General features: G+C 33.1%; 1 non-coding gene across 1 annotated transcript; it reads right to left on the reverse strand.

Moving 5' to 3' along the window:
• Window positions 1–10,348: 10,348 nt before the first annotated feature.
• LOC131179611 (small nucleolar RNA R71) lies at window positions 10,349–10,455 on the reverse strand. The gene has a single exon (XR_009148502.1). It is a non-coding gene; the product is annotated as a small nucleolar RNA R71 (small nucleolar RNA).
• Window positions 10,456–14,712: the final 4,257 nt, after the last annotated feature.

Here is a 14,712-nt window from a genome sequence, read left to right on the forward strand (position 1 = left end):
CTGCTGGCAGCATGACCAAACCCACTTTGAAGGACCAAAACTCAAATTTTACAAGTCCAATTGATATGCCACAAATTGGGGATGAAAATAGACATAAAACAGCACAATTTTCATTAAGGAACCATGCCCAAAAACTGACCAAAACTGGGTGAACAAATTGGCCAAAGTGAAATGAGAGCAGGCAGCCACTGCACCAAATTGACCAAATGAACAGTAAGTCATAACTTGAGCTAGAAAGGTCAAATTGACCTGAAATTTTACCAACAATTAGAGAAGGTGTAGATCTAAAACTGTTATGAAGAACACCACCCCAAATTATGCCATTAACCCATTCAAATTATTAAGCAAAGTTGAGTTACCAAACATGCAACTCTGCAGAATTTCTATTGAGCAGTAATGTTTGAAGGATTATAACTCTCTCTACAAAACTCCAATTTAGGCGATTTTTGAACCGATGGAAACCTAAGACATAGTAGAACATTTCATATGAAGAAAGCTAGACCAAATTATGAACTTAACTTGATCAAATTACTGACCAAAGTTGGATCAAAATCGCCGAACCAAAATCTCAAAGCATGAGCGATTACACGTGAACAGTAATATTATTTTGGCCATAACTTGAGCTAAAAAACTCTGATTGAGGTGATCAAAAAATGAGAATACACTTAAGACAATAAGGAACATTTTCGATGAAGGAAGTTTTGTCAAATTCCAACAGTAGATTGACCAATGGAATAGTGCAACTTAGAACTCCAAAACCAGAAATTGGCAATTTTGCCAAAATGACCTAAGCTTTGAGAAAACGACCGAAACCAACAAGTTTAATGACCAAAATGTGGTATGTGGGTGAAGTTGGAGTTCCCATACCTATTAAGCCTTAGAAAGTCAACTATTTGACGTGAATAGTGCAGTGAATAGTAACCCAAAACACAAAATTTCAAGAACGTCGAAATTAGCACGTTAGAGCTAGGTATAAGTGAAGTTAAATTTATTTTTGGATTTATGTTAAATTATGGTACTGAAACACTATAAAATTGTGTGTTTCAGTGGAAAAGAATACCGGGACAGAACCCGAGGAGTCGAGTTAAGGCCAAAAGGCGACTCATTTGAGGTTTGTGCACAACATCTCCATGCTTTAAAATTCATTGATAAAGTGAACGAAATATGTATTTTACTTGTGATTTGGAATTGTTGAAAGTTTAATTGTGACATTATTTATGATGTTTTGATTAAACTGTGAAAGTTATTGTGTATATTTGAAATAGCAATGTTTAGCAAATTGTTAAGATAAGTTTTGAAACCACAGTGTCATGACCATATATTTGAACACCTCACTAGCACGACTAGTGGGGGTAATTAGTTTCGAATTTTGATTCCTTCTCTGGAGAAGTGTTGAGGTGTGCCAGTAGAAGAGGATGTGAATGGATATCCATATATTTGAGCTAGCTAGCCTTGTGATATGATTTCTCTTTAGCCTCTGGCTATTGAGATTCTATTTGTTTCGAATGGCATGATCTAACTGTGGGTTTTATGAAATGTGTTTTGATACTTTGAAATGAACTTGGTTTGCATTAAAATCTCATAATTCATGTTTTGTGTTTAATGCTCATGTTTAGTCAAATTTTTGAATAAATGTGATTTAAGTTTTACATAAAGATTATTTTAGTATGTTGTGCACCACTGAGTCCTAGTACTCAGCGATAGCTTCTATTGCTGTCGCAGATATAGAGACTAGAGGAGCAAAGCGTGATTTCTTGAGGTGTGAGGAGCTATCAGCTTGAAGTCACCGGGTATAATTTATACCCTGATTGTAAATATTTATTTTGATGTATGTAATGCACAAAAATATTGACATGTTAAAATGGGTCTTGAGCAGCTTGTACAAAATCTGTATAAAATCCGTAATAAATTTTAGTTTGGATTTTCTTAATGTAAATTTTTGTATGATGTATATATAAATTGTTTATCCTTAAAGAAATATCAATGTATGAAATTGATTGACTGTACCTTGAGGATTATTGAATTTTGAACTTGAGAAATTGATTGAAATGATTGTGGAATTATTGAAATAGATAGAGTTTGATTGTGAAATTGAAGTTGTGGTTGAGAAAATTTTTTAGAAGTGCTTTTTATAGGTATTTGAAGAACGGTTTTCTCAAAATATAGAGGAAACTCTGTCAAAATTTTTATAAAATTTGCGTAAAAATAAAATGGGCCAAAAATATTAACTAGTTTTAATTTTAACTAAAAGTGTTAAGTACTTATTACTCACCACTTGTCAAAAATAAGAAAATTGTTTTAAAATCTCTTGTAGGGTACTTAATGAGTTATCGGTTGTTATGCCTTACAGAGGGGTAAGGTGTGACATTTTTCCCAAGAAATTTATGGTGAAATTTGAGGTTAGAAAGCTTGGTGATAAGCTTTCATGGAGGTTTTGAAAGAAAAAGAAAGAAATGAGAAAGAGGGACATGGACGGCAACATAGGAAAGAAGACCATTTTATATATATATATATATATATATATATATATATATATATATATATATATATATATATATATATATATATATATATATATATATTTGTTTAATTTGTAATTATCCCATAATTTAGATAATTGGAAATTAAAATGTTTAATGGTGTCATGCTTACATCATCTTAGTGATGTCATTATTCCTTTATTCAATTTCTTTTCTTTTTTCTTTTATTTTTTCATAGTTCTTTAATTTAAATCTATATTTCAAAACTTTCATTTCTCAGATTTTATTAGACAGTTAGGTCATGAGTCACCTCTAGGGGTGAATTGACCAATTTGCCCTTCACCGGTCTGATTTGATTTTCCAATAACACTGTATTTTTTCCGGAACTCTGACCTAATTATTTAACCTACTTATTAACTCTTTTCTATGATTTTCACATTTCCCCTAGCTTTGTAATTTTTCTTAGGCCTGTGGTGTCACAATGCCTGCATTTAAATTAGGGTTTTGATCGATCAGATCACTTCCGGTGCGATCACTCATCATGTGACCCTACTCATTTAACTTTTTATGCTCTATTTTTCTTATTTATACTTGACCTTCTGGTAATCACTATTTTTTTCCATTCAGGGCTTTTCTCAGTGACTTAAATATGATTATAATCCTCTTAATTGTCCGGACCGACACCGGTCACCGGAATAGTGATTTGCACAGGACTATGCATGTGGGCGTGTTACAAAGGGTATACCTACAATATACCCGAAGATAATCCCAACACGTCCTCAAGTCACAACTTCAAGTGATCTCACTCAGCCACTCTATATTTTCTTTCACCTGCGATAGCATACAAAGCTATCACTGAGCGGTGAACTCAATGGTGCATAACTAATAAATTAAAACTTAATACAAAACATATTGTAACCAACCATAACAAAGAGCTTATAATATTTAAATTCTTCAAAATTCATAAAATAAAAATCAATATTTTCAATCGTACAAATCATTTGTTGAATAACATTTGATCAAGTAATCATAATTTGTCCCAAATCCTAATAAAGCATTTCATATACTCACATTTTTCTTAATCTAAGAAAATAATATAATATAATCAACCATTTGCAAGCATTTGTTTCAATTACCTTTTTAGCAAAATATGCACAATTTAAGAGTGCTGAAATCAATCGCACAGTTTAGAGCATGTAACACCCCTCGCCTGTCTACAGTGTAGCCAAGCAAGGCATGTCACATTCTGTGCCAGAGCACCCTATCTTATCTTACTTTATCCCTTTAAAAATTTTGAACTCATTATATTTTACAATAAATTAATTTCATACGAGAAACTAACGAAGTTTTCCCTAATTTATTACCGTTTAGCATGTTTCGCTATTTACCTATTTAAAAATCTCATATAAATTTTCAATAAAATAATACATGATCTCATCATCATCAACTCACATTCAATTCTTGCAACTAACATTCATGCGTATTCATTTATGCACAATTTATATATCAAAATTCTCAAATTTTATTAATTTACATGATTTACAAACTAATAACATAAATTCATAATTTATAAGATATACAATTTAATTACATATGAAAGAGTTAATTTATTAATTTATATCACATACATATTAAATACATTTTCAATAACTTATATTACATTACAACATGACAACTATTTATAAAATACAAAATATATTAGTATGACCTATATGGGCCCTATCTACATGCATTGCTGAGGAGGTGACAACCTTGGTCACTTTGCAGATCCAAACTCCAAATTCCCAGTCTAATGTCCACTGGACTTTATCTTTAGTACCTGCACGAGGAAACAATCGCGCTGAACATTTCTGCTTAGTGATGCAATAATACAACAAGGAAATAATATATAAATAAAGATAATAAAAAAAAGCCTAATTCATGTAATCAAAAATTATTTTGATTTTATATAGAATTTTAATATTAAATATTTTTTGTCATTGGAAGGTAATCTCTCTGTCTATGTTCGTGGTAAATTCCTCTTAGGACAATCTTTTAGATAGTGGTCCATGGCCGTACATCTATAACAAGCTCCTGTCAACCCACTACATTCACCTTTATGCCACTTTTTATAATGGCCACACTTTCTTGGGGTAGAACTTCTCACTGTTAGCCCCGATGTATTCACTATTGGTGCCTCTGGTTGGTCTCTTCTGGATGTGGGTCTGGGCCTATGTCTCTTACTTTTATCAGGTGTTTGACTTAATGGTTCTCTAGGTCTCTTGTCACTATACTGGCCAAAATTTCTTTTTTGTTGATCGACACTCCTATTCGGTCCCTCTTCATGGACACAGATAATATATTTCTTTCTGAACTCTATCAGAAAGAAATCCCAAGTCATCTTAGCTGGCGACACTACTTTGGTTATAGAATTCCACCATCGATAAGCAGCTTCCTGAAGCAATGAAACTGCACACTCTAAACTCTATTCTAGTGTGCAATGTAATTGCTATAGGACTCTTTCGATCCTTTCTAACCAATACTCTGCAACTAAAGAATCGCCTTCCTTTCTGCCTTTGGAATCTACAGCCCCATACTTCCTGATTCTTCCCAAAGGTGACTTTTGCTGAGGATATGATGGTGGAATTGCCCCAGTCATCTGTCGAAAGAATTCTATCATCTGCTACAATAAAGCTTATTGGGGTTGTGCAGATCCCTCTGGCATTAGTGGAGCAGGATCTCCCCCGTCTCTAACATCACTCCCAGCTGAGGTACGGCTTACTACTTCTTGCTCTATTGCCCTCTGCAATTTTAAGTCCATACCTTAACCTAAATAACCAAAGAAACAGATCTACATTAGTGTCACCTTGACTCTTACGAATGTAATGCATGCTATATACACTATCTCCTTCTATCTATCTATGCCTAGGAATACCTAAACCGTGCTCTGATATCAATAAATATAACACCCCTCACCCGTCTACAGTGTAGCTACGCAATTTTTTGGCATTTGTTTCAATCACCTTTTAAGCAAAATATGCACAATTTAAGAGTGTTGAAAACATTCACACAGTTTAGAGCATGTAACACCCCTCGCCCGTCTACAGTGTAGCAGAGCAAGGCATGTCATATTCTATGCCAGAGCACCCTATCTTATCTTACTTTATCCCTTTAAAATTTTTGAACTCGTTATATCTTATAATAAATTAATTTCATAGGAGAAATTGACGGAGTTTCCCCTAATTTATTACCATTTGGCATGTTTCGCTATTTACCTGTTTAAAAATCTCATTTAAATTTTCAATAAAATAATACATGATCTCATCATCATCAACTCACATTCAATTCTTGCAACTAACATTCATGCGTATTCATTCATGCACAATTCATATATCAAAATTCTCAAATTTTATTAATTTACATAATTTACAAACTAATTACATAAATTCATAATTTATAAGATATACAATTTAATTGCGTATGAAAGAGTTAATTTATTAATTTATATCACATACATATTAAATACATTTTCACAACTTACATTACATTACAACATGATACCTATTTATAAAATACAAAATATATTAGTATGACCTATATGGGCCCTATCTACATGCATTGCTGAGGAGGTGACAACCTTGGTCACTTTGCAGATCCAAACTCCAAAATCCCAGTCTAATATCCACTGGACTTTATCTTCAGTACCTGCGCGAGAAAACAATCGCGCTGAACATTTCGACTTAGTGGTGCAATAATACAGTAAGGAAATAATTTACAAATAAAGATAAAAAATAAAGCCTAATTCATGTAATCAAAAATTTTTTTGATTTTATATAGAACTTTAATATTAAATATGTTTTGTCATTCTTGACATTCTTTGGAAGCGCTTATCTCTTAATTTCACAGTAATAATATATATTATATAAAATTAATTAAAATATTAAAACTTATATTCATAGTATTATAGAAGATGCATTTGTAATATTTATTTAAGTTAAATTTATTTTACTAATCTTTTTATCACTTTATTTCACATTTTCTTATGTTTTAGATCATTTCATAATAAATAAAATTTTGTAGCTAATCTAGTTCATTTCAAATATCTCTTATTTATTTAATTCCCATTATTCTTAACAAATTTCACTACCCAAGTAACCTATGACAGGTTGACTAAACTGGATAAGCGGATCCTTGGCACTGGACACCGCGGTGTCTCAGGCTGTCCTACCATGGGACGCAAAACATCAACCACGTGTGCAATCAATATAGCGGGCACCACAGTGCCTCAGACCGTCATACCATGGGATGTAAATACGCAAAACATCAATCACACATGCAATTAATATGGCTAAGAAGCCATGATAACAAATAGTCAGGCATACAAGCCACAAATGCGGGCATAAATCCATAAATACAGATATAAAACCTTACACAGTACTGCTCAAACAATCCCCTATTGGCATGCCAATCTATCCAATTTGACACACATGTCTAGGCAATACATGGGCATATTAGTACCATTAAGTATTAATATGTTTTATTATTTCATTATAAGTTTCACTCATAATTTATAGTATTTTAATTCTATTTATAGTAGAAGCACAAATCTCCAAATCTCATTTCTACATAATTTATGAATTCATCATACCATTCATGTTAATTGCAATTCACATCAATCGATTTTCATGCACCATTTGTACACTGAAATATTTTTCATCCTCTCATGATGAGAATGACTAACCCATTTACACATCCATGTGATTCATTTAATCATTACAATATTTATATTAATTATAATTCACATTATTACCTCTCATGTACCAATTATTGTACAAAGTATTATTATCCTATTTATAATAGAGACATAAGTCTTAATGATAACTTCATCTCATTTATACCTTTGATAATCCACTCATGTAAATTTCATTTCATATTTCAAGTTGTATTACTTATGTATTATGAGTTCCATATGTGATGGCAATACAAATACTAACTACCTATTCACATAATTTAAGTCTTCATTAAGTCATTTAGGTGAATTATCATTCCTATTTCAAGTAGTTCATAAACATTTCATGGATTTCAAGCTTCATACCTTAATTTCCTCTAGCAATTTAGTTCTTGCATTTTGTGTCATTGTATTTACTATTCACATTACTATTCATGCAAATTTTGACTATTTAATAAATAATAGGATTACTAATTCTAAATTCACAATAATTACATTTTGGGTTATACATTTGTTGGCACTAGTTGCCAGTTGCAATTCAAAGTTCCCTAGATATATTTCTAAAATTTCAGTTTTTGTTACTTAAGTTTACTATTCCATTGGACCTATCTACAGTGGAAATTTGATAAGTGCATAATTTATTAATTTTACTCCCATCGCATTTAGTGTTTTTAGTGTCGTTTTATATTTAATTCAGTTGGTTAAAATATATTTATCATTTAGGCATATTTTTAGATAGTTGTGGAATAATTGTGTTAAATGGAGAAATTTTTAACATTTGACCTTTGCTGTATTTTTCAGGTGTTTCTAAAGTTGCGGGTCTCCAAATTAAGTGTTGTTTAATCCATTGAAAAGCTAAGATAGAGCACTTCAAATGATAAAGAGAGACCAAAGCCCAAACCAGTCTCCAAGGTTGACAAAATGAGCTATGGATCTATTGTAAAAGCCCAAACTTGATGTGTCACAACCAGTTTTAGTATTTATTTTGTATCTGGAGTTTCAGGCATCCAAATGAAGCAAGCCCAAGCCCAATTGAACCTTAAGAGCCACTCTACAACTTCTATGAAGGCTGGGTGTGAGATGAGGCCATTTTAATTGTCAAAAATGGCAATGAAGTCATTATTATGGGCTGGACTGTCTGTCTGAACCAGTCCCTATTTTTAGGCCATAACTTGGGCTGTTGACCTCAGATTTGGGCAAATGAGTACCCATTGGCAAGCTAAGAAATAGGGCTACAACTTTCATGAAGAGAGCAGAGGCAGATTCAGAAAGGAAGTCATTAAAAATTGGCCTTGATTTCAGAGCCATGAATGCAGGCTGAAAATCTATCTTTTGAATTTCAAAACTTTTCCTAGTTTGGTTCCTATCTTTGGGATTAAGTTTTTTATTATAAATACATCTTTGGGCAGCAGCTAAGAGCATCCCACTTCAGACCTTCGTTCTTTATAGAAGACCTTCATTCTCCATTCTTTTTTTTTATATTTCTTCTTTATTTTTCCTTTATTTTTCTATAAGCCGTGAACATGAGTGGTTAAGTTTTTAATTCAGTTCAAGGGATTCAAGTTCTTTTGCATGATTTGTGAGACCAAGTTCTTAATTTAATTTATATCTTTTTGAATATCTATTATTTTCTGATCTCATTGTCTTTGATCTATTAAATGATTTGCTAAAAAGGCCTATTAGTTAATTGTTTGATGTGGTCAACTGCTAGTTCATCTTCATAATCCGTAATTGTTATGTAAGATTGAACATGAGTAGCAATTAGGTTTTACTGATTATGATCCCAGTTTTCGATAATAACCTAAGGAAACAATAGGGTGAATTTAAAAGATTTATGCTTCATAAATTATTGTTCAGCTTAACTACTTCCTATTCTTAAAGAAGTTATTAATTTGATGAGGATTACTTAATACCAATTCAGTTAATAATTAGAGTCAACAAGATTGCTGGGCTCAAATTGATGAGTATAGGGAAGTCAGGGGTTTACCTTGTTGTTTGGTAAATCTATGTTAAGTATTCAATAAGAGATAATTGTATTTCTTTTGTCTATGACCAAATCAATGCATTGGAATGCGATTTACCTTGGACTGAAGTTTGTTTAGGTGGAGAGCTTTTTATTTAATTTTAGATCTTAATTTTGGATTTTTGATTTCTTCTTTGGATTGCGAATTAACCCCCCCCCCCCCCCGCCTTCCAAACCTTTGTTTCTTTTTCCATTCCATTTGTTTAAGTCTCTAGGGTTTGACTTGGATTTACCACTTACTACAGAAAATATTTCATAATTGGTGATTTCAGTTAATATAATTTCTGGTGGATTTGACAACCATCAAGAAATTTGGCGCCGTTGTTGGGGACTAAAATTTATTAGATTTTATGTTTTTTTGTTAGGGTATTCTGTTATTAATTTTGTTTATGAAGTGTTACTATTTTCAGGTTTTTGGAAAAACTACGGTGTTACAATTTATTGTCTGATTTTTTGTTGAATTTGGAGGGCGGCTTATAGGTGTTTTGAAGGAAACGACACTCTGATCAAAACCAATCAATCCATAGGATTTATTGGCCCTAGCCTCTTGAGGCCAAAATTCCATTGTTTTGGTTTTGAGGCATTTTTTTGTTTATAACAAGAACTTCTCAATCTGGTGGGTTGATCTTTGATCCAGAAGTAGAAAAAATAGCTAAACGGTTGAGAAAATTGGCTAAGCAAGCTAGGCAGATTTTGAGTACATCTGAGGGAGTCCAATCTCCAAGGGAGTTAAGTTCATATTCGGATTCGGATTCAAATTCTGAAAATGAAACCATGGCTGCTACAACTTTGAAAGAGTTGGCTGCTTCTGATCTAAACCAACAGCCTTTGTGTATCCAATACCCTGCTTTAAATGTTGCTTTTGAGTTGAAATCTGGACTAATCCATTTGTTGGTTAAATTTTATGGTCTTGCAGGTGAGGATCCACATAAGCATCTAAAGGAATTTCATGTTGTGTGTTCCAGCATGAAACCTCAAGGAGTTTCACAGGATCAAATCAAGCTTCGAGCTTTTCCCTTCTCATTGGAATGCACAGCTAAGGATTGGTTATATTATGTTCCTTTTGGATCTGTTAACTCATGGAATGGGATGAAGCAAATATTTTTGGAGAAGTATTTTCCTGCTTCCCATGCTGCCAACATAACAAAAGAAATTTATGGCATCCGGCAGTATAATGGAGAGAGTTTGTATGAGTATTGGGAGAGATTTAAGAAGCTGTGTGCAAGCTGTCCCCATCATTAAATAAGTGAGCAGCTGTTGATTTAGTATTTCTATGAGGGACTTCTACCAATGGATCGCAGTATGATAGATGCTGCCATTGGAGGAGCTTTGGTTGACAAGACACCAGAAGAGGCAAGGAGGCTGATTGTTTACATGGCAGCAAATTCTCAACAGTTTGGAATGAGAATGGATCACACACCTATGAAGGTTAATGAGGTAAGTACATCTAACCTAGAGAAACAAATTTCTAATTTAACTTCTTTGGTGAGGCAGTTGGCTGTAGGGAACATGCAAACTGTTAAGGTATGTGGAATTTGTTCGGGTTTGGGTCATGCTACTGATATGTGTCCTACATTACAAGAGGATGAATCAATGCAACATGCTAATGCAATAAGACATTATGGACAGCCACAACGCACGTATGATCCCTATTCAAATACTTATAATCCAGGATGGCGAGATAATCCCAATCTGAGTTATGGGAATCAACCGGTGCAAAACTGATACCAGCAGCAAAGACCACAAGCGAATCAACCACCTCCACCTCCACCTCCACCTCCCTCAAATCAAGGTATGTCACTTGATGAAATTATTACGGCTTTGGCTAACAATACACAACAGTTTCAACAGGAGACCAGAAATAACATTCAAAACATAGAGAGGTAGATTGGTCAGTTAGCCTCATCTGTAAGTAAGCTGGAAGCTCAAGGTTCTGGAAAGCTTCCATCACAAACAGTCATGAACCCCAGAGAAAATGCGAGTGCGATACTGTTATGGAGTGGGAAAGAAGTTGATAATCAGACTCCACATTAGTCAACGAAAAAGAAGAAGCAATGGAAAAAAGTTCCTGAAGTTCCTGAAGTTGAGGTAAATATTGAACTTAAACTGAAAAAGGTTAATAATTCTGTTCTTCCTCCATTCCCCTGTAGGTTGGCCAAGACGAAGAAAGAAGAACAAGAGAAAGAAATTTTGGAGACTTTCAGGAAGGTAGAGGTCAATATACCTTTACTGGATGCAATCAAACAAGTTCCTAGGTATGCTAAATTCCTTAAGGAATTATGCACTACAAAGCGCAAGTTGAGGAATAATGAGAAGATCAGCGTGGGGGAAAATGTATCAGCATTAATTTAGCAAAAATTACCCCCTAAGTGTAAGGATCCAGGTTTGTTTTCTATTCCCTGCAGAATTGGTGATTCTAAATTTGAACGTGCAATGGCAGATTTAAGAGCATCTATTAATGTCATGTCATATTCAGTTTTCCAAACTTTGAATTTGGGTCCTTTGAAAGAAACCAGTGTCATTATTCAGTTAGCTAATCGTTCTAATACTTACCCATTGGGAGTAGTTGAGGATGTGTTGGTGCAGGTTGGAGGATTGATTTTTCCTGCAGATTTTTACATTCTGGATATGGAGGATAGTGTTCTCACGTCAAAGTCAGCTTTGATTTTATTTGGAAGACCTTTCCTAAAAACTGCCAAAACAAAAATTGGTGTGGATGATGGTACCTTAACTATGGAGTTTGATGGAGAGACTATCAAATTTAATATCTTTGATGCCATGAAGTATCCTACTGATGATCATTCTGTTTTTTCTATTGATGTTGTTGATACAATTGTGCAGGATGTTTTGGAATTAAGCATGGAGGATGAGTTAGAAGTGGTGATTAGTTAAGGAATTGAAGAAATCAGCACCAATCCACCATTAAGTGTAGAGGTTCAAGAGGCAGTAATGGCTTTGAAGTCATTACCTCCTATTCCAAAAAGGTATGGAGTACCAAAGATCGACTAACCTGTATCTCACAAAAAATTATTACCTTCTATGGTGCAGGCACCAGTTCTTGAACTCAAGCCTTTACCTGAGCATTTGAAGTATGTTTACATGGGAGACAATGAGACACTTCCAGTTATCATCTCAAGTAATTTAACAAAGATTCAAGAAGACTGATTGATTAGGGTTCTGAGAGTATGTCACACCCTACTCCTCATAAGATGTAACATGCTCCCGTAGCACACCTAATGAATTACCGTACTTCGCCTACCGGTAACCCATTAAACATACTACAAGGGATTTTAAAATAATTTTCGTTCATTTTTAAATTGGTGGGTAAAATTTTTTTTTCTTCAGATTTTAAAAACCTTTATTTAAAGTCCAAACATAAATTAAATTTTTAGATATTTAAAATCTCCACAATTTTTACAAAAATTTTGGTAGAGTGCCGTCTGTATTTTGAGAAAATAGTTCTTCAAAACCTGAAAATAAAGACACTCCCAATATATTTCTCAATCACAACTTCATTAATCAATTTCATTTCACAAATCAGCACAAGCAACTTAATACACAGTTTAAATTAAATCAAACATTGAAACCTCTCATTAAGGTAACAAAATGAATATTTACATTCATGGGATTATTAAAAATTTAGCAGTGCAAAACTTTATAAATACATAAAATCTCAAGATAACCTTATAATAATTTGTATTTCATTACAATCCTAAAATATATTACAAAAGAGTTGGTACAACTGCTCAAAGTAAATTTCATACATATAATTACAGAATTACATCAAAATCTAAAGTACAAGGGTATACCTATGATATACCCGAAGATAGTCTCACTATGCCTTTCAGTAATCTTGCTCAGCTGCTCTATATTTTCTTTCACCTGCGACAGCATATAAAGCTATCGCTAAGTGGTGAACTCAGTGGTGCACAAACTAATAATTTAAAACATAATACAAGTTATGCTTGACAATTCATAACAAATAAAAATTTAAGATTTCTAAATTCTTCAAAATTCATAACATTCAGGAATCAATATTTTCATTCATGCAAATTATTCATTTGAATAACATTTTTATCAAATACTAACTATTTATCTACATTTCTTTTAAATCCCGAAACAATACAAAAATATTTTGAATCACTGACAAATTATTTATTTTAACCACAATTTATCAAACTATGCATAATTTAAAGGGTGTTGCCAACAATTCACACAGTTGAACCCATGACCCAAATTCAAATAGATGCCGTGTTGTACACCACGACATTTCACACTCTCCCAATAACTGAGGCTAAAAGGGAGGAACAAAGACTAGCTAGTACATATGAGTACTCATTCAAACTCTTCCCCAACTGGCAAGCCAGAGAGGAAGGAACTCGCCCCATCTAGTGGAGGAGATATCTCACTAGACAAGCTAATGAGAATTCACAACATATTTTGCCATGTCAACTATGGTTTCAAATCATAATCAAAACAATTTCTATTTACAAAGTGTTTACAAATCATCAACATATTTAATCATTATAAATTCATGCTCAAGGTTGGCAACACATCAAACTTAAAATTTACAATCCTCAAAACCATGCAATAAATCCTTAAATGCATAAGAAAATTTACATTTAATTTATACAATTTCATTCAAAAAATTAAAATCTTGAACACAATAAAATTATAAATCATAAAATAAACTTGTTCAAATTAATTTAAAAGTGAAAAGTAATAAAATAGTTAGTTGTACATAAACCTTATACGAGTCGCCTCTCGGCCTTAACTTGATGTCTCGGGTTCTTTCCCGGTATTCTTTTCCACTGAAACACATAGTTTCACAGTGTTTCAGTATCACCATTTATCATAACTCCAAGAATAAATTCAAATCTACTTATACCTAGCTTTAATATGCTAAACTTGACGTTCTTTAAAATTTGTATTTCAGGGTTACTACTCATGACACTATTCAAGTCAATTTGTTGACTTTCTAATGCTTAATAGGCATGGAAATTCTAATTTCACCCACATACCACATTTTGGTTACCTAATTTGTTGGTTTTGGTTGTTTTCTCAAATTTTAAGTCTTTTAGGGAAAATTGCAAATTTTCAGTTTTGGTGCTTTATGTTGCACTGTTCCATTAGTCATTTTTCTGTTTGAATTTGGCAAAAATTTCTTCATAGAAAATGTTCCCTATTGTCTTAAATTTATTCTCCTTTTTGAATCACTCCATTTGGAGTTCTCTAGCTCAAGTTATAGCCATTTGAATCATGGCTGCCGGATTGGACTTAACCCAGATTTTTAGGCACCAAACTGGTTCTGGCAGTTTTAAGTCACCAAATTTGGGTGGCCAAACTGCTTGGTTAAAGGCATAATTTGGGTTTCTGTTCTTCATGAAAATTTTAGGTCTATATCTCAGCATTCCACAGGTAAAATTACAGGTTATTTAGACCTTCCTAGCCCAAGTTATTACTAAATGAACAAATACTATTCATTTGGTCATTTTTGTACG

The sequence above is a fragment of the Hevea brasiliensis genome, chromosome 4, assembly GCF_030052815.1.
Source record: "Hevea brasiliensis isolate MT/VB/25A 57/8 chromosome 4, ASM3005281v1, whole genome shotgun sequence".
Classification (NCBI taxonomy): domain Eukaryota; kingdom Viridiplantae; phylum Streptophyta; class Magnoliopsida; order Malpighiales; family Euphorbiaceae; genus Hevea; species Hevea brasiliensis.